The following is a 24425-nucleotide window of genomic DNA, read 5'->3' as shown; positions in this document are numbered from 1 at the left end:
CCCTAAAAAATGTCAACCAATTGCATCATTATCGACAGACCGGACGAAGTGGTGGTCAGGACTCATTTGCGTCATTTAAAATACATCTTCAACAATTTCGTAAAAATCAAGAAGCTTATAAGAGTGATGCTTTTTTTTCTTAATTCAAGGCCTTCAATATTTTGTCCATTAAGATGTGCTACATTGTGTGAATTTGGCACTTTGGAAGCTCGAGTTATTTATGACGTTCATTTATGTGAATACTCGGATCATGTTAATGATGGCTCACAATAACTAGGAAACACATTAATACCAAAATGAAACTTTTTTTCTCTCCAAAATTATTCCATTAAAAAAAATTAATTCTCCATCACTAGCAAGGTTATTTTCGTTAACGACCACTAATGGAAAAACTACAACTAAAATTCAAAAAACAATTTCGTTTACAAAAAAAAAATAAAAAAAAGTAAAGTAACTGAAACTACATTTTATGCTTACAAAACTAACTAAAACTAACTATAATTATAGCAAAAATGTCCCTCGTTTTAGTCTTTGGTAATTAATTTAATGCATGAGTCTTTGGGGATGATTTTAAAAGTTATTTTCAGTAGATTTATTGTTAAATTAACCGGAAAAAGGACGTTTGAAAGTGTGTCACACAGAAAAGCAGCCAATAGAAAAGCACCTTCAGATGACATCGCTCCTATTGTGTTTTTTAACTAGTAATTCACATCTGCGATTGGCTGGCAACCGGTTCAGGGTGTACCCCGCCTACTGCCCGAAGCCAGCTGGGATAGGCTCCAGCACGCCCTGCGACCCTTGTGAGCAGCAAGCGGTTCAGAAAATGGGTGGATGGAAGTAATTCACATTTTTTTAAAACTAAAACTAATACTGAAACTAAATATAACTAAGCAATTATTATATAACTAAAACTTAAAAAAAAAAAAAAAAAATAACAGAAGCATCCTGAAAACTAATTAAAACTAAATAAATTTAAAAAACACAAACTCAAAATACAACCTTTTTTTTTTTTTTTTTTTTTTTTTTTTTTTAAAACACCCATGGTATTTTTTTTTGTGTCAAATGTAATTTTTAGTATATGCCACAGGCCACTGAACACTGGTAGGTGGGCCGCAAAATAGCCCCCGGGCCATAATTTTAGGAAACATTAGTTTTGAAAAGAAGTGCATTTCAAACACTGTATGTCAATTTGAATGTGATTTTTTTTTTTTTTTTTAATTACATGTCCATAGGGCCAGAATAAGAAATAACTGACCAATTATTATCCACATTTATTTTTCTCTTTACAATGGTGTTGTTTGTACCATTTTTTCCAATAAAAAAAAATAAAATAAAAAAATAAATAAATAAATAAATAAATAAAAATAAATACAATAAATAAATAAAAAATAAAAATAAATGTAAAAAATGATGTCATTGTCAATCTAAAAGCTTCCTTGCCACCCAATAGACCAGCATCAGGCTGACAAGAAGCTTTTCTAGACAACAAGAGCACCACCTTGTGTTAATATTTGATACAGGCAACAGCGCCAGCCTATTTATTGGTCAAGGACAGGTGACTAGACAACCACTACATTTGAACAAAAGCATGAAATTACATCCGCCAGTATCTTATTACATGTTCATAAATAATTAAATGGATATCAAAAGCTGCAACTGCATGAAAGAAGCAAATCAAATGTCCTTCAAGGAAAGTCATTTAGTTATAAGTGTTACATCAATTTGAGTCCCTGAGCCTGCGGGGTAAAAGGATTGAAATAAGAGAATAGTTTCTCTCTCAAAAAAAATAAAAGAAAATAAAAATAAATAAATAAATAAATAAATAAATAAATAAAAATAAAGAAAAAGAGCTATTTCTCTATGATTGTAGTTTGGGAGTCAGTAATTATTCAGACCTGGTCAATATGAAGCTCGGAACACAGTGACTATGCGGCGATTATGGACCTCACCAATGGAACAGACTCAATAATGATAAGAGGTGCAGCATCACAATTAATTCACATTGATTCATTCGGCCCCCTCATTACTAAAAACCACAAGCACGGCTCACGTTGGGCCATTTCATGGATCAATAAAGCCTATTTATCAAATGGTGGATTTCTTTGTCAGCTGGCTATTACAGTATGTTAATATGTGGCAATGCGGAGGAGACAGCAATTTACAAAGACCCCCCCAAAGATTCATAATGTTCCGTGTAGGACAATTTAATCCTCTCTGTCAATATAATCCTGCTGATATTATTTCAAAAAAAAAAAAAAAAACCTGTGATGACATGATGATATTACTTTTTTGCCTCTGAGCCAATAATGTTAATTTACCTGGTGGGAGGGGTGTGCGTGTGTGTGTGAGTCAAGATAGCGAAAATGAGTGCCAGGAAAGATTACAGGGAGTGCAGAAGGCATTTCAATGATGAATAATCCCCACTGAGCAAATCGCTCTTTACTACTACTTTAAAGTTTAAGAGAGTCACGATGCAAAGATGCGCGCATAAAGAGATAACGAAAGAATTTTACAGGCGGGGAATGGAGACATCTACTTAGTATTGTGGAACCATCAAAGTCGAACCCAATCCTGAATCAAGTGGTGCTAAGTGACTCCAAAATACGCATTTTTATTTTCATTTGGTGCATTACCGTAATATCGTTATTAACGGCACAGAAAATATTCTAACTGGGGTGGCATGGCTCAGTGGTAGCATGGTGGTCTCCCAACCCAGAGGTTGTGGGTTCAATCCTCAATCTGTTGTGACCATGTCGAAGTGCCTTTTATAGATACGGAATCTTCAGTTGCTCCTGATGCTGCATCATCCATTTTCTGAACCGCTTGCTCCTCACAAGGGTCGCGGGGCGTGCTGGAGCCTATCCCAGCTGGTTTCGGGCAGTAGGCGGGGTACACCCTGAACTGGGTGCCAGCCAATCGCAGATGCTGCGTCATCAGTAGGTAAAATAAGGAATACAGTACCCAGGGAGGGGTGAGTATCGATACCAGGTATCGGTATCGGGCCAATACCAGGCCATATTTCAAGGTATTGAACTTGTGACGGGAACTAGAAATTAGAAGAATATAAAATTGCCATTAATTTCATCCGATTTTAAGTAAATTTCTTAAAACTGTCGGTCATTTTTTTTGGGTGGGGAGAATTTTACGTATCATAAGCACGAGTGATATCGCTACTTGGTATCGTTATCGGTGATGATCCAAGAACTGAGTGCTCGTATTGGTATCAGTCTGAAAAAAAAATTTTTATTTTAACCATCCTGACTGTCATAGAAGTATAAAAAGATGTTAACTACTGTAAAATTAGAATAAGAGTTAAATAAAGTAAAACTACTCAACTTTTTTACCATTTTTACTAAGAGATCAGTTCCTGTATTGTTAAGCAATTCAAAATATTTGCGATAGGTAAAATTAATTTACTATATGTGGAATTGATATTTCAAACAGCATTCTGGTCTAGTGGTTTACACATCTGCCTCGCAGCTTCTGCGTTTGAATCTCGGCTGTGATGACATCACAAACAAAAAAAAACAAAAAAACAAAAAAAAACAACAAAAGACAAAAACACCAAACCAGAGACCAATTTAAGAGTCTTCGATCTGACATTTTTATTTTTTTTGGGGGGATAGGAGCAACTAGGAGTGCCGGCATAACCGGAGAAACATGCAAAACGACACAAGAAGAGCTGAGCTGAGATTTAAACCTGGCAGTTAAAGTCAGATCATTTTACGTAAGACGCTTTGGGGCTGTTCAACTCAACAGAAACAATTCTCTACACTTAAAAGTCCTCATTAAAAATATTTAAATAAAAAAGTGTCACGTTAGAACTAGAGTAGGACACTGCTCTGTGGACACTCTCACTCTTGTTATTTATTAAAGACGATGGTGGATTTTGAAAGGGGGAAAAAAAAAAAAGTGTAGTAGGGGAGAAAGTAGGGCATGACTTAATGTCTTAAGGGAGTTTTTAAGCCACTCTTAAAGGCTTAGCTCTCCCCCATCACACCTAAATAATGAAGCATTTGTATCAAGTCTGCGCCTAATGGTCATATCAGCATGTGAATGCAGCTGCAGAACGTTTACAACTTTTTTTTCTTTCTTAATCTTTGCACCAGTGAAAAGATGACTCCAACACATGCCTTCTTTCAGAACCAGCCATGGCCAGCAGGTGTCAGTACAGCCCTGAAACGGTGACGTGGAAACGGGCTGAGTGCTGGCAGTGCAGAGGGGAGCGGCCTTGCAGCCCGACTGGCCAGCCAGAGCCGCAGTGCATCAAACACCAAAGAGGCTAAATTGCTATTAATAAGCAAGAGGCAGGCTCCACTGGGCAGTGTGACCTAGCACGGGATTTATGGACCATCTCGTCGGCGGGCATCTTATAACTCATTCAGCAAGACTCATTTTTAATCATCTGCTCGTATCATATAGTAGGGGACACGCATTTGTTCCACGCCATGTGAGAAATGAGTGTGATGATCAGTCAGAAAAAACAATCAAGAGGAGCACCTTGTACCCTCGAGCCGAGGACACGTGGGATCAATGCAGATTTGCAAAAGCAAGCATGGAGAAGAGAGATGATCACCAGTGGATATAGTAGAAACGCAAACAGCAACTGGAAGGTTCACACAATGATAAATAGTTGCATTCATTGATCATAAGCAAATTGGGTTCCATATTACTGATGAATGGTGAAATAAGTAGTTAAGTAGAAAATATTGAGAATTATTGTCAAAGTTCATCCCAAATGTTTCTGATAGGGTTGAGTTCAGACCTTTTCCAATCAAATGTTATACAAAAGCTAAAAAAAAATGAATAAAATAAAATAAAATTGAAAAACATTTCTGTTAACGAAATAATAATAAAAAATGCGTTCAAGAAACGATATATATTATTATTCACTATATTTTATGTTTAGAATACTAACTATAATTAGTTGTGGTAAAAAGTTGTGCTCTTGTTTATTTCCAGATCTTGCACACAATCAAAAAATAAAACTAATAAAAGACTAAAATTAAAGTATTTTCAAAAAGAAAAAAAAACAAAACAAAAAAACTATAATTAGGAGTGTGAGTGATCATGTGTTGATATTGATTGAAATTTTCTTTTTTCCCCCCCCTTGTTTAAAGTAAGCCAGTGCTCACTTTAGTAAGCAGATGTGGGAGTACAAAGTACTGGATGGTTTTAAAACTTCTAGCTTGTTACAATAAAAAAAAAATTCTTGAGAGCGCTCAAATTTGGGGGATACTTAAGATTTGTTTTTGTTATTTAGTTAGTTTTGTTATTTTAGTTAACTATAACTAACAAAAAACTAAAACTAAAATTAAAAAAACAAATTCATTAATGAAATAAAATAAAAACAAAAATGCATTAAAAAAATGAAAACTAACTGAAATGACATTTTATGTTTACAAAACTAACAATAATTTGAGTCTTTGGTAATTAATTAAATGCATGAGCCAGTGGGGATGATATTAAATGTGATTTTAAGTAGATTTATTTTAATATTAACCGGAATAAGGACGTTTGAAAGTGTGTCACACAGAAGTGATGTCATCAAGCAGCAGCCAATAGAAAAGCACCTTCAGATGACGTCGCTCCAATGTTTTTTTTTTTTTTAAATATTGTGCATGTCATACACATTTAAAAAACAAAAAAACAAAAAACTAAAACTAATACAGAAACTAAAACTAAACAAAAACGTAGCATTTATTAAAAAACTAAAACTAATAAAAACTAACAGAATAACCCTGAAAACGAATTAAAACGAACGATATTTAAAAAACAAAACTCAAAACGAAACCAAAACTGCACCCACAAAAATGGGCTAGACACGCCTATGTTATTTGGGGAATAATCATGTGTGGCCAGAGAACAGTGGCGTGACTGATTCATAAAGAAACAAACGAAAACATTAAAGACGGTTTGTGTGAAACCGTCGACAGAGGCAAGGGAGGAAATGGGAAGAGACACCAAGCAGAAAATTGCGAGTGAAAAGGATGCGGGGAAAATGGAGCAATTAGCGGCGAGCGAAGACAGCCTCTCACTGCTGCAATAATTCAATTAAAAAGGAGCTGCTTCCGAATGGCGGACTCTTTTTTTTTTTTCCTCGACAACGGCCAGTGTTTGGGGGTCACGGGTGTGTGGCTGGAGCAGACTTCCTGCCAGGCTGAGCAGGGTTGGATGGAAGGAGGCGTCCACCCCGGCAGGGGGAATATTGACACTAATTCAACACGGCTTGTTGGTATATTTCCACGCCGCCATTAATGTTAATGGCAGAATTTGGAATCCTGCCTGAATGGAAATCAGAGGGAATATTAATGAAGATGGCCGTCTGATCGTGGGTGGAGCACATTAATATGCATCCAATGGTGCGTGCGCACGTAGTGAGGAAATACATTTTCGCGTATGTGTTTGTCTGACGTTCGATGAAATAGTGATAGCTAATCAAGCTGCTGGCGTGTGAAGTGGATGCCACGCGGATGCTGGCAGCTGCTGATAGAGTGCAGGTTGCCACCCGTCGCAACAGCCCCCCCCCCGTCTGGGCTCCTCGGCGGGGGCAAAAGTGCCACGCCACGAGTGGCAGCACAATCTCCATTGGAGAGAGTTTGATCCTGAAGGAACACAGCTGGCTTTGCTGTGACATCCTGCCAGCCAATTACCTGCGCGCGTTGCCGTGGTTACAGGTGGGTGGGGTAAGTGTTGACAACGGTTCGATACATCATGGCAGACAGGCCATGGAATTTTTGCTTCTTCTGAAATAATGCATCCTACTTTTTCAAGATGAGTGTGGCAGACAGTATTTTTTTTTCTCATCTGCTCATTTTCAGCAATTTACAACGGCATATTAGGGCCACGTATAAATATTTTTTTGTAAATCATTTGCTACCAAAAACGTATAAATACATTCTATTTTAAATATTACCATGCTCCCAAAGACGTAGTTACATGGTTTTTATGTTTGTTTGTTTTTTTATGCTAGAGCATAAAGGCGGCTTAGATGCAGTCTGAACTGAAGAGAATGCTTGAAGCAAGGGTAGTTATTACAAAAAAGGCCAGCAGGTGGCAACAGAGTATAAGAGATCAACCAGGGCCATGTTTTTCCCCACTGTTTTAAACAGATTTGTCAATAATGATGAAACTTAGCTATATTCTAATGGTAAGTGTTGCAGAATTGAAACCGATAGAAATATGTCCATGTTTAGAACACAATATTCTTTGGGCCTTGCAAAATCAGTCAAAATCCAGTAAAACAGATGGGAGTGAAGGGGGTTGCTTCAGTGAAAATGCCTGGGAGTGAATGAGTGCGGGGGCAATATTCCGAGAAAGAAAAAATTGCAAATTTGCGACTTCTTAAAGTGGCAAATTTGCAAGAAAAAAACTTGTAAATTTGCAAGTTTAGAAAAAGGCAAATTTGCGACTTAAGTGGCAGATTTGCTGAAGTGGAAGATTTGCGAGAGAAAAAAAAAAACTCAGAAACTTATGAGAAATACATGTAGCGTAGCTATAGTTCTTCAATGAGCGAATCCTTAACATCATATAGTTAATCTCTGCTATCTCCTTATTTGAAAACCCGACTGAAAAGAATTGACACAAACATTCAAGTAGTATGCTATGTGTATTTCCCGTAAGTTTTTTTCTTGGAAATCTGCTACTTTATAAACTCACAAATTTGCCACTTTCTAAACTCACAAATTTACAAGTTTTTTTTTTGTTTTTTTTTTCGTAAATTTGCCACTTTGGAAAGTTTTTTTCTCTGAATATTGCCCCCGCCCTCTTTAAAAAAAAAAAAAAAAGCATTTATACGTGGCCTTAATACACCTTCGTAGCATTCAACTTCAACAGCAGGACTTTCACTTCAAATGAGTTGTTTAAGTTTCTAATACCACTGTTCACCACTAAATGGTGGGCATCACTTTGTAGCACTTCCGCCTCTTCATCTCCATTAGAGAAGAAGAATGTAGCGATGATCAAGTCAGAGTTTCATGTTAATAAACGATAGTTAACTAAGGGAAGTGAGTGAACTATAGGTACCAAAAACCCACTTAAAAGTTGATGATTAACAACTTTTCAGTGGAAAAAGTTCAGCATTGCATGCCACAATTTATTTTGGGAACTGAGTAGTTACCAAAAAGTACAATACAAACAACCACAATTATTTTTCTGTGACAGTTTGTGAGTAAAGTTCGTAAAGTACGTAAGAATATATATTGCCGATTTAGATGTATTTAACACACTAAGGCTGCAATTTATGATTATTTAATCTGTCAATTATTTGTTGATTAATTGAATTTATTTTATTGTTTATTTTAATGTAATTAATTTAGAAAAAGTCTTAATTCCCATGCCTTTATTTAAAAATATGACTTTAATTTAAATTAACAGCAAAGAAAATACACAAACATTCAGTTACTCATTTGTTATGTCAAAAAATAGACAAAAATGTTGATTCAACATGAAAGTTTATCAGTCCACTTTCATGGAGGACTATATAAATCGGATATTTCATATTGTGATGCTGAAATTTTTTATGTAATTACAGTTTCAATGTTTTATAATTTCACCAGTTTGACATTGGACCTGATTTCAATTGAAAAATAAATGTCAAAATCTGAACAAATCTGGAGAGTTCAATCATCATTGGTTTTACAGGATTACTTCATGTTTAAGAAGGAAATGTATATTCAGTTTATTGATTTCCCAGGCCTCAAGTGTGATCCCAACTTCATCTACCAACCTCAATCAAATCATTTTTTTCCTGTGAAGAAGGAATCCTACAAACAACCAATTTGGGTTTTATAAGATTATTCAGGTACCCCCCCCTCCAACTGTCTGTAATGGATTAAAGCTACTTGTGATAACAAAAAGAAACAGATTGCTGCCTTCCGCCTGATTTACCAAGTCTTCTCTCAGCTCTATTGTGTGGGGAGAACGCCAAAATGGAAGATAGAAACTCTGCCCTGTTGGAGCTCTAAAAGCTTTTCACTGGCTTCCACTTAACCAGTCTCAAGCAATGTCCACACATAATGGTTTTTCGAACAAAAAAACAAACAAGAAAAAAAGATTGATTATTTTTTGGCCATTTATCCACATGCAAACTGTTTTAGATGGCTGAAAAGTGTCTTTTTTTTAAACCCATATTTAAGCCACCATCATGTCTTCTTTTTATCACGTCTGTGGGCACCTTTATTTCCTTACGCAAGTGGTCTAGTTTTTTTGTTCTCTGCGTACAAGTGAGACTGAATTAATGTATTTTTTTTAAATCAACTTTTCATGAACGCATTTGACTTTGATGGAATGCCATTTTATTGAACACAGTCATCATCGCTTTGAGAGTGAGGGACTAAAAACAGTGGGACTTCAATTCACTTTAAACATTTGGAGGTTGGCCAATGCCTTAAAGGGGACGGCGTATATTTTGAAAAACTGACTTTTTATTGCTTGTTTACAATTAGTTGGGTCTCTGGAGTGCGCACCCACCCATTAAGTGTGAAATTACACAACCGGGTAAATCTCTTATTAGCTGCTTATTTCCAAAAATGTGTCTGTGAGCAAAGTGTTCCAAATTGCAACTTTTTTAAATTAGCCAAACAGTAATGTCACCATAATTAAAGTAGATGTAATTAAAAAAATAATAATTTACTCCCACACAGAGTTTGTCCACCCATGACTTGGCAGCAAGTCCTGGCAAATATATTCCATTTCCAAATGACGGTCAGATTACAGAACACAGAAGCACTGTCATGTCGAAGCCAAAAGATAAGCGCTGTACTGTTAGCACAGATTAGCTGTTAACAGTTTCAGCTATGTGGCACATATTCGATTGCTTGGTAGTGATGTGAAATATGAAATATGTCTACTTTAAATGTACGGTACATGTTTTGGACATTGCTAAGGATATTGTGTAGCGCACCTTATCTAACCTCAAATCAGTCATTCTCAACAATTGTGTTGTCCAAGCACTTTTGCCCAGTGTTTCGGGCTTGTTGACTGAGCAGAAGTGTTAGTTCTGTTAAGTCATGTTGTTGTTGCGCTATTGTTGGTTTTACTTTGTTAAGCTTCATAAGCTTTTCTTTTTTTTTATTCCCATTGATGTCGTAGGACTATCAGGCTTAGCTTGGATTTGACCAACCTTTTCATTTGGATCTTGTACGGCTAGTGTCCTGAGTCAAATTTGTCTGCGAGATTGGTGAGCATGTCTACTTACTTCAAAGCACATGGATAACATCTCCGTGTGGAGTTGACATGTTCCCAAAAGCAATTCTCTTGTCATATTTAACTGAATCGATGAATTGTTTGTGCCATTTGACAAGTGATTGGCGCATAACAGCTACAGTATGTGCTTCTAGCGCTGGTAGCTTGCTAGCTAGCAAACCGCTTAGCTGCTATAGCCAACTGTATGCTTGTTACTTTTCATCAAAAGGTTATGTGCGTGTGTGCTTTGTGACAGCTGCGGCTGTTTGAAAGTGCTATATTATGTTCTCCAAAACAATTATCTTGTCATATTTAACTGAATGGATTAATGGTTTGTAGACAAGTGATTGCCGCATAACAGCTACAGTATGTGCTTCTAGCGCTGGTAGCTTGCTAGCGAGCAAACCGCTGAGCTGCTCTATCCAACTGTATGCTTGTTACTTTTCATCAAAAGCTTATGTGTGTGTGCTTTGTGACAGCTGCGGCTGTTTGAAAGTGCTATATTATGTTCCCCAAAACAATTATCTTGTCATATTTAACTGAATGGATTAATGTTTTGTGCCATTTGACAAGTGACTGAAGCACAACAGCTACAGTATGTGCTTCTAGTGCTGGTAGCTAGCTAGCTAGCAAACCGCTGAGCTGCTATATATTGTATGTTTGTTACTCTTGCTCAAAAGGTTTCGTGTGTGTGCCTTGTGACAGCTGCGGCTGTTTGAAAGTGCTATATTATGGAAGTGTGGAACTGCCAATGTGGAGTAAACATATATATTTAAATACATTTGAACATACTTGCAAATAACTCCTGAGTATACATTTCTTGTAGGCTAAATGCTACAAACATAGCATATTTTACCATATTACCACAGGGTATTGTGCAGTTATGAGACGCGAGTGCCAGAGGAAAATATTTGCTCCTGAAATGAAATGGAATATGAATATAATATAATGCAATATAATAACGCAAGCAATGCCATCTCATTCATTCTCCTGTCATTCGCCGCCGTTGTTGAAGTAGGTCGCCTTTTAGTAACATCACTTCCTGAGCATTTAAATAAGGTGCTGAGCTGTGCCGGCAGCCCACAATTTTAGCTCACTGGTAGCGCTTGCGCTCCCAAACAGAAGATTCAGGTTCAATCCCCGAGTTGGTTGACCGCGGGAAGTTGTCTGCTTGGGAAGTAGAACCTCTGATTTGTAATTTTGAAAGTTATAATAGTTATAATACATGGGATTTTATTTGAGTATCTTGAGGCCGGGCATAGAGTCCTCTTGGCATGGTTGAAATATAGAAGCAACCTGTCATTTATTTACCTTTTCTTGTCCTATGATCAAGCCTCCACTATTGTCAGCAGAGCAATGGCGCCGATCTGAGAGGGAGAAATGACAAGTTGAACGTTATTTGGCTCCCATCCACTGGTTAATTGTGCATCTCTGGAGACTCTTCCGGCAGTAAAACACACAAGCATCCTAAGCACCTAATCAGAAATCATTGTGACAAGGCAGTGTGTACAGCCAGGGGGAGATTAGAGGACTTGCAAAGTGGGCTCGGAAACGTCGCTAAAGAGTGGGCAGCGAGCCAGTTAGCGAGTTCAGGTTTGAGGATGAGCGTGCGGATGAAGGCCAGTTAGCCCGAGATGATCCTGTAGGTGGGACCGTGTAAACTCCACTCCGCAAGCACGACCCTAATGCGTTTCAATTCCAGGTACGTGCGTTAAACTTCAACATGAGAGTGCGAGAGTGAGCAAAAAGAGAGGCGAGAGAGACAAATTCAGCTTGAAGCGCACTATTGTACTACTTTGCCAAGTGGAGCAGAAAAATTCCCCAAGTCCTGCCGACACTTGACAAGACAAGCGTGTGAACGCTGCGGTGATTTCTAAAACATTGGGAAAAATAATGGCCAACATAGAGCGGCGAGATTGCCGGACAGTCAATCACAGCAAAGGCAACACCGAAGAGGAAATGAACAAAATAAGACCAGATGCAGAGGGGAAGGCATTCAACTGAGACAAAATGATAGTGGTAAACGGGAAGGTGTACTGGTATCTATTCCATGAGTGAAATAGTGATGCAAGATTGTCCCAACAAGCATCAGAAAAGTTAACTGTACAATATTAACTAACATGATAAACTATATACGATGTTTACTTATCCAAAATAACAGATTTCACTGCTTGCTACACGTTGCTTTTTATTACATCAACTTTCATCACCAGACTTACGTGTTATAAAATGGGAGCGCCCAAAAATTAACCCAACATAGCAATTACAGCTAGCTGAAATAGACATAATATACAGTATATCGTTTTTTTGTTTTTTTTTGCACAGAAAATGTAAAGTTTGCAATTTCTCCTATTATCATAATAACCTAAATGTTGTCAAATGAAATGTCAATTTTGCTGTCATCTTGATCTTCCAAACTGGAATATACATTATATATCACCTCCATTTTTATTTTTTATTTTTTTGGTTAGGATGAAATATTACATTCAACAAAATGAATTATCCAATCTGTTTTGTGCTGAAGGTTGGATCCCAAGGTGCAGACACAAATAAGGTAATAATTTATTCACATCGAGAGGCAGAAACTCAGAGACGCTGTACACAGGAACAGGTGGACAATAATCCAGCAACACACACAATTCTCAGACCCTTAAATAGACAGTCAATAAATCTAATTGGTTGTGGCAAGACATGTGAGTGCTAGTACTGACATGGAATTCTCTGATTGGCTGTTAACCCAGTAATTAGATTGTTCCCAACAACAACAAACATCATATAGCATAAAATATCATTGACAAACATCATAGAGCCTAAAACCAATTGAAACTAGATGGTTATATCACGGTTACAAAACAGACACTTGACCTCCCAACTTCACAGGTCACGAACTCAAACTTAACCCAGATATGACAAAATCCAGATTTAAAATATGAAGTGTTTTGTGTGTTACCAAATTTTTAAAGTAAAATCCTGTGAATAGTAACTCGCACACGTGTATAATACTCCCTCACAAATCACTGCACTTGTGTATAGAAATAGCATGTGGTCCCCTGATTTTCTTTGTCCGTTATTATCAGAGTGAATAATATCAAGTCAAGTTTATTTATCTAGCCCTTAATCACAAAAAGCCTCCAAGGTCTTCACATACTCACAGATGACAACAACAGCCCCTGATCTTTACTCCACAGAAGGAAAAGGGGAAAAAAAAAAAAAAACATCTGGTGAAAAATAAGAAACCTTGAGACCTTGAATGACGAAAGATAAAAAAAAACAACAACAAAAAAACCCTATTCATAAGGTATTTTTAAAACCATTTTTTCCCCAAATCTTGTTCTTGCACTGCATGCTCCTTTGAGTAATTTTAGTAAGCCATTTTTTAAATTTCTTTACTTATCGCTTTAACTCAGTTTGTACGGAGCCCCTCTGGTGTTTTTTTTTTTTTTTGCTAATCTATACCCACTATTTAGCAATCTGTACCCACAGTTTAGTAAACCGTACCCACAGTTTACTAATCTGTACCCACAGTTTACTAATCTGTACCCACAGTTTACTAATCTGTACCCACAGTTTACTAATCTGTACCCACAGTTTACCAATCTGTACCCACAGTTTAGTAAACCGTACCCACAGTTTACCAAACCGTACCCACAGTTTACCAATCTGTACCCACAGTTTAGTAAACCGTACCCACGGTTTAGCTCTTCTGTGGCGTTATGTAATACACATGCGCACGCAACGTTTGAGTGGTTGCTTGACAGCAGTATTAGCAGTGAACGGCTGCTTCTTTGCATCTTAAACTTTAGACTTATGTATTCAATTGATGTGTAATGTTGCGCTTGTGCCACTGTGAAGCGCTCGAACACTTTTCCTCTTTCTTTCTTTTACTTCCGTGTTAAGCCGCCTGAAGGATGTTGAAATGCAGACGTGTTTTGTTGTGCTCCGCAATTAATACGCCATACTTGGGAAAAGAAACTTCATCTTTCCGTCATCCATTCATCCGAATGCATCGTTAAACTGCCAAAACTAGTCTACAGTTTAAGACAGGGGTGGCAAACTGCGGTCCTCGAGGGCCGGAGTCCTGCAGGTTTTATAGATTTCCCTACTCGAAGTGCAGCTGATTCCAATTAACAGGCTCGTTATCAGGATTCTGCAGAGCTTGCTGATGAGCTGATCATGAATCAGCTGTGTTGAAGAAGGGAAATATCCAAAACCAGCAGGAATGCGGCCCTCGAGGACCGGATCTCGCTACCCCTGCTTTAAGATTAAAAAAAAAAAAAAAAAAAAAAAAAAGCAGCCGTTCGCTGCTAATACCGCTGTCAAGCAACCACTCGCACGTTGTGTGCGCATGCGTATTACATAACGCCACAGACGTGCTAAACCGTGGGTACGGTTTACTAAACGGTGGGTACAGATTGTTAAACTGTGGGTACAGATTGTTAAACTTTGAGTACAGATTGTTAAACTGTGGGTACAGATTGTTAAACAGTGGGTACAGTTTACTAAACTGTGGGTACAGATTGTTAAACTGTGGGTACGGTTTACTAAACTGTGGGTAAAGGTTAGTAAACTTTTCAGGATTTCATGAAGTATATATTTATGTATATTAGGGGTGTGAATTGCCTAGTACCTGACGATTCGATTCGTATCACGATTCACAGGTCACGATTCGATTCGATACCGATTAATCCCGATACGAATTTATAAGTCGATTGTTGCGATTTTTTTTCATTCAAATTTAGAAAATACTAATCAGTAAGCTTGTAGAGTGTAAGATTTATATGAAAATGTATTATTTATTTATCTTATAGAGGTTGTAATCTGTTTCATGTTTGAACAACATTAAAATAAAATATTAAGGCTTAATGTTCCGTTCATATAACATTCTTCCATGCTCAAGGTGTGAATCCTAACCCAAAGTCAGACGTTTTGTTGAATATTTTTCCATTAAAAATGGAAGTTTAAAAATCGATTCACAAAAAAAACAAAAAAACAAAAAAAAGGCAATAATGATAAGACGTTGAATCCGTTGAATCCGAATACCGAATGAACAATTCTGAGCTTTAAAAAAAAAAAAAAAAAAAAAACACGATTTTTTTTTTATTGAATCGATTCGAGAATCGCGCGATGTAGTATCGCGATATATGGCCGAATCGATTTTTTTAACACCCCTAATGGTGCAGATTTTTGTTTCTTGCGGATCCTCTGTAGTCCTTCTTGCCTCTTGGAACTTAAAGTATTGAAGAATAAACATCATAATGAAATACATTTTGTCCCTTCAAGGAACTTTCCCACAACATCCCGTTTAGCAAATCAATCTTCCCACACTTCGGTTCAACGGCGTTCATATTATCAACCATGTTATGAATCAACATTTACAGGCTTTCACAGTCTATTTGCGTATTATTACGCAATCCTACAGCTTGAATTCCCTTTGAGGAGCGTTACAAGAGGCTCTTGCACAGTGTGCGTCAGGTGTCTTAGTCACTGCTTTTGCTCTAGTTTGCACCACTTTGCAAATGGAGGGTTATCCATTCAGCCAAAACCAAATTCACGCTTCCCCAGGTCGCGAGTTTCTGCACGAAAACATTCCCCCGCCCACCTCTCGGACGCCAGCCAATAATGACGGTTGCTGACATCAGCTTGGATGAAGAGCAAAACAATTACAAAGTCATCAAATTCTTCTTCTTGTTTTTGTCATGAAGCCATTTGAACCGTGGATTTAAGGGTTGTCATTTTTTCGAGATGGTGAAAACCTTCATTTTTATATAAAAAATTGAAAGCCATGTCTGATGATCTTCACTGTATCCATCACCAAAGTATATTCCATAACACACATCAGCACCACGGGGACAATTTACTGACAGCGTGAAAAAGTGACATCTTACGTGTCATTTTCACAAAGACGGTTCTGCCAGTAATCACATGTGACACGAAATTGCTATTGGCATATATTATGAAGGTTCCAAGGGACACCAAAGCAGCAGAAAGTGACAGGTAACTCTTCAAGTTTTGCGCATTCAATTAACTCCTCACAAGTTTAAATTGCTCTTATGTCAAAAAAAAAAAAAAAAAAAGCGAATGTGGCGAGGGTTAATTATTAACGAGTGCTGATCAAGGAGAGAGCAGAAAATAGGTTATATGAGCTCATACACCAGCTCAGTGACAAGCCAGAATATTTCATTACAAAGCGGAAAACTGGAATATGAGCTTCAGATAAATGAGATAACGTTCCGCTTTTTGTCTTCCCATTTCATTTCAGTAATAAAATTAGCTGCTGCTTTGTCTTTTTATGTTCGACTTCTCAAGTTGGGGGACTTCTCATCTTTCTGTCCTTTAAAACGTTGCAAACGCCTCACTGGTCGCAGCAGGCAGCCATTGCGCGAGAACGATTGCGAGTGACCTTGGCCTGGTTCTGCGGGCTTCAGGGGACGCGGCGTCTCGCGGCGATGCTTTCTTTTCCACCAATCCCGATTAGCGGGCGGGCAGAGGCAATGGACGGGATTAAGTGTCGCAGTGCAGAAGGCCATCAAGGATCCGAGAGCTACATTTTCTGGCCAGAAGAGGTGTGAGGAGGGGAGGGGAGGTGATGACGGGGGAACCATATCCTGTGGTGCATGCGGGGAGGGTTCTCAGACGAAGAGACAGTTCAACAGAGGGTCAAGGTGGACAAAAGGATCAGAACTGATAACACATTTTGAATTGTTTGGAAAATGAATCATTATCACTTTTTCGATAAACAACAAAGATGTAAACAAACCAGGGATGGTCATTTGACGTAAAGATTTGTCAGTGGAGTCTATGAAAAAACTGCTTGAACCAGAAAATCTTTTTTTTTTTTTATAAACGCGTGCATCAAATCGAAACGAATTGAATCATTCCACATATGTATCGAACAAATCATCTTTTATTGTAGAGATATAACTTCAAAGGAATCGAAATAAATCGACTCATTCCAGATACGTATGGAATTGTGTTTATTGCAGATATAACTTAGAAGGAATCGAAACAAATCAACTCATTCAACATGTATCGAATCGTCTATTATTGTAGCGATGCGATATAACTTAGAAGGAATCAAATTGAAACAAATCGAATCATTCCACATGTATCAAATAATCTTTTATTCTAGAGATTTAACTTGGAAGGAATCGAGTTGAAACAAATTGACTCATTCCACATACATATAGAATCGTCTTTTATTGCAGAGATATAACTTAGACGGAATCAAATCCAATCGAAACAAATTGATTCATTCATGTACGTATCTAATCGTCTTTTATTGTAGAGATATAAATTAGAAAGAATCGAATCGGAGTCGTCTTTTATTGTAGAGATATAATTTAGAAAGAATCGATTCCAATAGAAACAAATCAACTCATTCCATATACGTATCTCATGGTCTTTTATTGTAGACATATACAGTAACTTAGAATGAATCGAATGGAAACAAATTGACTCATTCCACATACATATGAAATCGTCTTTTTTTTGTAGAGATATAACTTCGACGAACTCAAATCCAATTGAGACAAATCGATTCATTCCATATACATATCAAATCATCTTTTATTGTAGAGACATAACTTAGAAGGAAATGGCACATTTACAGTACTGTGTGTGTACAATGACAAAGTCACTTCTCCTGCCCTATTGTGCTGAAGAGCAATCATGTCTGTCCTGAGAAGTATTTTATACGTTACACTAGACTGTGGCAATGACCTCACACATCTAGTGGAAATGATCTGATGGCAGGATGCCCGGTCACTGAATAAAAGCGCGCACGGTTTCAGCCAGACCGAGTTTCACTGGCTTCCATGTATAAAGCAAAGGCGGATAAATGCCAGGTCTCCCGTTACAGCTCCCTTGTGGCAATATTTCAGAATCGCGGCATAAAAGAGACTATTGATAAGGCACTGGAAACTTGGCAAGTGCTAACACAGGCTGTGGTCCATCGTGGTTTTCACCGAATCCGTCTCTCTTCACCTTGTATGCAGCATAAGGAAGTGTTCCTTTAGTTTTGCTAGATGGCTAGTTGTGCTGGACTAGAATTGTTCAACTTTGAATCCCATCAAACAACTCAACTCAGCTATATTCATAGAGCACTTTAAAAAACAACGGCCGCTGTTTTCTTAAGTTAGAACCCAGGGGGAAGCAGATACTAAAAACAGCAGAGGCCCTGGAATTGAACCCTGTGGAACACCATTTCATATTGCACGTATTTGTCTGATCACTTTCTTTTATTGGCTCGACATTAGGGATGTAACGATATCCAAACATCACGATACGATATTGTCACGATGTGAAGCTCACGATACGATAATTATCACGATATTGTGGGCAGTTGGCGATATTTAAAAAAGGTCACAATATTGTAAAATGAATGAGCTCATTAGGGGTGTATATTGCCTAGTACCTGGCGATTCGATTCATACGTCACAATTCGATTCGATACTGATTAATCCCGATATGAATCCATAAATCGATTATTGCGATATGTTATTTTTTTACCCAAATTTAGAAAATACTAATCTTGTACATGTACACTGTACTATTTGTATGACAATGTATTTATTTGAAACTTAAGTATTTCACAATCTGTTGCAACCTGTTTCAATTCGTATCACGATTCATAGGTCACGATTCGATTCGATACTGATTAATCCCAATATGAATCCATAAATCGATTATTTATTTGAAACTTAAGTATTTAACAAACAATCTGTTCCAATTGGTTTCATGTTTGAAGAGCATTGAAATAAAATATGAAGGCTTATTGTGCTATTATATAACATTCTTTCATGCTTAATGTGTGAACCCTGACTCTAAGTAAGACTTTTTGTTGAATATTTCCATTAGAAAATGATGTTTAAATATCAATTCGGCCGCATATAGAATCGATTCGAGAATAATGTTGCGATATATTGCCGAATTGATTTTTTTTTTTTAACACCCCTACAGCTTATATTTTTTTTTAAAAAGCACAATATTGTGTTTTTGTACATGACATCAATGTTATTATTTTTATGTTTTATTATTATTATGCTATTATTATTATGTTATATTGTTAATGCACACGCATTGAGTTCCTCCACATGATGGCTTGCTTCACGGGCATATTACGTTCCGCATTATCTGACAATTAACGTAGATTTTAAACATAGATGGGCCAAAACATCCCTAATGAAAATTAAATTGCACTAAAAAACTAGCCACCAGAGGGTACTAAAACTGCACGAATGAAAATCAACCTGACTTTATTTTATATATCTTGAACATTTTAACATGCACGTGTACATGACGATATTGTGGCAGTTTTAATATCACAATATTGCGCTTATTCGTTACACCCCTACTCGACATACTATGAAGCAATTCAACAAAAAATATTGGCATTAAAGTCAAAATGAGTGAATATTTACCTAAATCTTGTCTTTGTCGTGCATTCAATTGAATATCGGTTGAAAGGATTTGATACGCATTGTTTTTTTGTTTACTTTTTACTCGGAGTGTTAAAATGAGTGAGTTAATTTAAACTTCCTTTAACGCCACAAATTTTTTTAATGCATGATTAATGGCCACTCCTTACTTGGAAAGTCTGTACTGGGTGCACATGCACGTCATAATTTAGCAGTAATAAATGTAAATAATAATGCATATATATATTTGTGGGGACTGCAGAATTTCACAGGTTACTTCATGTTAAAAATTAGATAAAATAAATATGCACTGACCTGTCGCCAATGTCTTACAAATGCAACTATGCCATCTAGTGGCAGAAAAAATGACCAACACAAATCAGTATCACACGTTTCAATTTTAACTCAATTTTATGAATTATTAGGAACTAAAATGACTAAAAGATGCAGCCATATTTCTATTTAACATGTTTTCCCACTTTTATGTTAGTATGAGAAATTTAGAAGAAACATAAAATTTATGATTAATCGTGAGTCGGGCTGGGAATCTTTGGCTGTCTCACGATTTCATTCGATTATGATTTTTGGGTCTACGATTCGATTCAGAATCGATTTTAGATTCAAATGATTTTCGATTCAAAATGATTTGATTGACAAGTGATTTCTGCTTCAATTTACCGATATGCACAACATTCTCATGATCTACTCCAGTCTGTTTTGCAAGACAAAATGACAAATAGAGAGATTAAAGTGTCTTTTTTTTTTTTTTTTTTAATATAAATTTTGTATTGTAAGTGCCTTTTTTCCACCAAAACAGCATGTGGGCTACAACTGCCTTTCCCCCTTGTTCTTCATTTCTAATTTAAATAAAATCGATTTTTGGATAGTAAATATCGATTCAATTCGATTAATAAATTAGAATCTCGATTCTTTTATGAATCGATTTTTTGGCACACCCTATAATCGTGAGTTAACTATTGAAGTCATGCGATTAACTCATTTGCTCCCAATAACGTGTAAATACGTTTTTTCTTTTGGTTTGTTTGTTTTTTATGCTAGAGCATACAGAAGGCTTTGATGCAGCCTCTCAACTGCAAAGAATGGTTGCAGAAATGGTAGTTATTACACAAACGGCCAGCAGGTGGCAGCAGAGCAAAGGAGATCAACCAGGGCCATGTAGAAAAAAAAAGCCAAATTACTTACTTAATTTTAAATAGATTTGTGAAAACTGATGAAACTTAGCTCTCTTCTAATACTAATTTCTGCAAAACAGAAACAGATACAAACATACTTTTTTTTTCCTGATGAAAGAAGACTAATCGTTCTTTTGATAGGTTCCACGCTTTTATAGCAATAGAACACAATATTCTGTGGGCCTTGTAAAAATAAGTCAAAATCCAGTAAAACAGTCAGGAGCGAACGGGATTGTTTCTGTGAAAATGGCTGGGAGTGAATGAGTTAATTACAATTACTTTTTACACAATGGTAGAACAAATTAAACTACTACTGTATGTAAGCAGGCATGCTCAGTTACCTTGTTTTATATTTATACCTTCAAAGTTTTTTTTCCACACAAATATTTCATATAATTATAACATTTCAATGCCACCAACGAGGGCTCCCGCCCTCACTGGTTGCAAAACTCCTCAATAATTTCTCATTATAATGTGTGGAGAATCTGAGCACACGCTCCTGTCTATCACGCTGTGGCATAATGGCAGCCACCTTTCCCGTGTCCTTGGCTCCTTTCCTCTTATTCCCCGCACACTTTAAGTAAGTCTCCCCTGTGCTGTAAATCTTTCTCCTCTCTATTCAAATCAATTTCAGCCAAAAATGTTCTGCCATGCAGAAGCACTGGAAAATGTTCTATGAAGCTCCCTGACTTCATCCAGTCCGCTTTATTTCCTTTTCTTCATAAAGCACGGCCAATCAAGCCCCAGCGCTAATGCAATGTCTTTCATATTGGCCGATTATTATTGACTGGGAGTCCTTGCGCTGATAATGGGCTCATTCTCCAGGTGCTGGAGCATGTGCAGAATGTGGGACGGTTGTTCATAGAAATTCTGCTTGTGCCTTTCACTCCACTGGAGCCGCATAGGAAACAGTGTCAAGCAGTTATGGCAGCCCGGTGCCACTAAGTATGCAGCCAAACACGGCTTATATAGGAGTGTGACGATATATCGATATCGCGATCAATCGTAATACTATGTCTTCCGATATACTATCGATACGCCTACGCAAGTATCGCAACATTTGTAGTTAATATTAGGGCTGGGTCTAAAATATCGATATCAAATCGATATTCATTTTCATAGCCCAATATAGATTCTTGTGTTGTTCCGATACCGTTTTTTGGCTCCCGATACCGATGCTGATACCATACCGATACCTAAGTTGTTTTTTTCTCTCAACCTGAAAAAGCTGTCCTGCCATTGGTTGAGAGCATTCAAGGGCCAATAGGATATCTTAGATCGGCTTGCAGTGAACATGTCACATATCAGTGAATGTCGTGCACGAGCAAGACGCAAGATGCTGCATCCAAAGTCCTATAATAGCCTTGGAATGAATAGTGTCAGCATGTTACTTGTTAGTAGTCACCAATACCGATACCACTGTTTTAATGCAGTATCGGGGCCTCAGCCAAGACCAGTATTGGTATCGGAACAACACTAATAGATTCATAAAACCATGAATCGATACTTTTAATACAGTTTTTCCCCCCGTAAATTAATGTGCCAAATAGGGCCCGACCGATTAATCCGCCGTCGATTATTGGCCTTCAAACATTGGCCAGAACAATCGGCCAGTTGAGCTAAATGGCCAATTATTTTCCCCTTAAAACATTATCGAAGAAAGCAGAAGTTTCCGACGCTGAAAGTAGCCTGAATGCACCATTTTTGCTTGTGTAGCATTAGCAACTAGGAGTGTGTAGCGTATGGTATTCTGGTGTCCCGAAGTGTCCTTTAAGCTGTTTAATGACACCACAGTTGGAGTTAAATATAAAACTAAATACACAACGTTAAGAATGACATCAACCGTATATTAAAATACAAAACACGCATTGTTTTTAAAACATCGCTACACTAGCGCTAACAGGAAGTTAGCAAATGCTAACATCATCGACTGTTAGCATCGACTTCGAGAGTGTTATTCCTTCAAATAAATCGAATCGGGCCCTTCTGAATCGAATCGATTTTGGAAATCTGAATTGATACCCAGCCATAGTTAATATACAGCCACTATAACGGCTCTGTTGTTCAATACTTATTGAGCAATTACTTGGCAGGCCACTAGGGGGAGCGCCTCATAAGAGTGGCGGGGAAATGTACGCAAGTCTTCAGGCGAAGAAGACTTGTGAGCTTCCTTTTACTTGTGTAAGACGTTTATCTGTCCAGCAAGTGACTCAGTTTTGCATATGTTTCGATGAAAAATGTGTGTTATATCTTCAATTTTAACATTTTCAAACATTTTACGCTTCGTCTTTTTGAAGCACATAATTTCTGAGGAATATTAATATTAAAAACTATTTTCTCATTGAAAAATCATCAGTTCATGTCTGGAGTGGTTTTATCGTAGATTATCGTGGATTTATTACCTGAACAATACGTTGATAATCACAGTATTCTCATATTGTGAGATAATCGTTATCGTGAGCCTTGTATCGCACATCATATCATATCATAGGAATGCATGTGCAGACTGCCAGAACAAAATAGTGCTAGAAACACTAAATATAACGCAAAACTTTTTATTTTATTTTATTATTTTTTATTTTTTTATCGTCCTTTTGAGCAAGAGGTGTGACTGCTTCCTCTGTTTATGAGGCGCCATTGTGAACACGCATACATAGTCAGTTCCACTACGATTAATGAGGACTTGATGAAGGGAGGGAAAAAAAAAATCAATGATGTTCATTAAATAGAAATCAGTGACAGACATGAAATCGAATGCTCCCTTTTGTTGTGATACAAATCCCAAGTGAGGACATACGAGTAAATGAAGAGTAAATAGAGCTTGTTGGTGGCATTTGAAATTCATCGTCACTGATTGACTGTCATGAAAATGTTCCGATAAGTGCAAAGAAAACAAAGGGTGGAAAATGACTGCAGCCAGAAGTCTCGCTCTCTACAACAAGTTGACAATTGATCAAATGTCTAGCTACTAGCACCTTTCATGCAGCCGATATATATCGTCAACACAGCCATATTTCTGTGACATTAAATCTGCCCCAACAAGGCGAGAAGCATTGAAATTATCCAGCAGAATTATTTGGGCAAATACAAGACTAGACACAAAATTGGAACATCACTATTGAAAATGTTTAGAATCGATTAATCTATTGATTATTTAGTCGATTAATCGAATAATCAGATTCATTTACATTTTGCATTAAAGTTTTTAAAAAGCATTTTTTGTTGATTACTGTGTATGTCGTACTTCGTATTCGTATATGATAAAGAAAAAGGGGGACTGATGTACTATTTTACCAGTTCGGTCACTGTTTTCCAAAGTAAAAACAGATGTTACTCAATTATTAAAATAGCTGTTGATTAATTTGCTAATCGATGACTTGTCAATTAATTGATTAATTTTGACAGCTCTAATATTGATCAAACCCCATAAATACCTCAAAATGGAGGTACACTTTAAAAAGTATGAAAAATACATAGCATAGTAGGCCTAAATAAAATATGTATTTAAAAAAAAAAGAGAAAGAGGAAGGTCATAATTCTGTTGAGATTAAAGTCCAAATTTTAGTTAGAAAAACTTCAAATTCCACGTACATTTTATGAGAAAAAATAAACAATCCAAGTCGACGAGATG

The 24425-nt window shown here is 37.1% G+C and overlaps 1 protein-coding gene across 5 annotated transcripts in view; it reads right to left on the bottom strand.

Moving 5' to 3' along the window:
• The window catches only part of gphnb (gephyrin b), a 152342-nt gene that overhangs the window by 114948 nt on the left and 12969 nt on the right, over positions 1-24425 (bottom strand). For 4 of the 5 annotated variants that reach the window (XM_077511522.1, XM_077511523.1, XM_077511524.1 and 1 more), the window contains exon 4: positions 11497-11552. The exons of the other annotated variant lie outside the window; for it this stretch is intronic. The gene's annotated coding sequence lies outside the window, so the exon portion shown is untranslated. The remainder of the gene's footprint in view (positions 1-11496; positions 11553-24425) is intronic. 5 annotated transcript variants of the gene reach the window in all.

The sequence above is a fragment of the Festucalex cinctus genome, chromosome 21 (assembly GCF_051991245.1).
Source record: "Festucalex cinctus isolate MCC-2025b chromosome 21, RoL_Fcin_1.0, whole genome shotgun sequence".
NCBI classification, from domain to species: Eukaryota; Metazoa; Chordata; class Actinopteri; order Syngnathiformes; family Syngnathidae; genus Festucalex; species Festucalex cinctus.
Note: the sequence above shows the minus strand (reverse complement) of the source record. Positions and strands in the feature narration are given on the sequence as shown.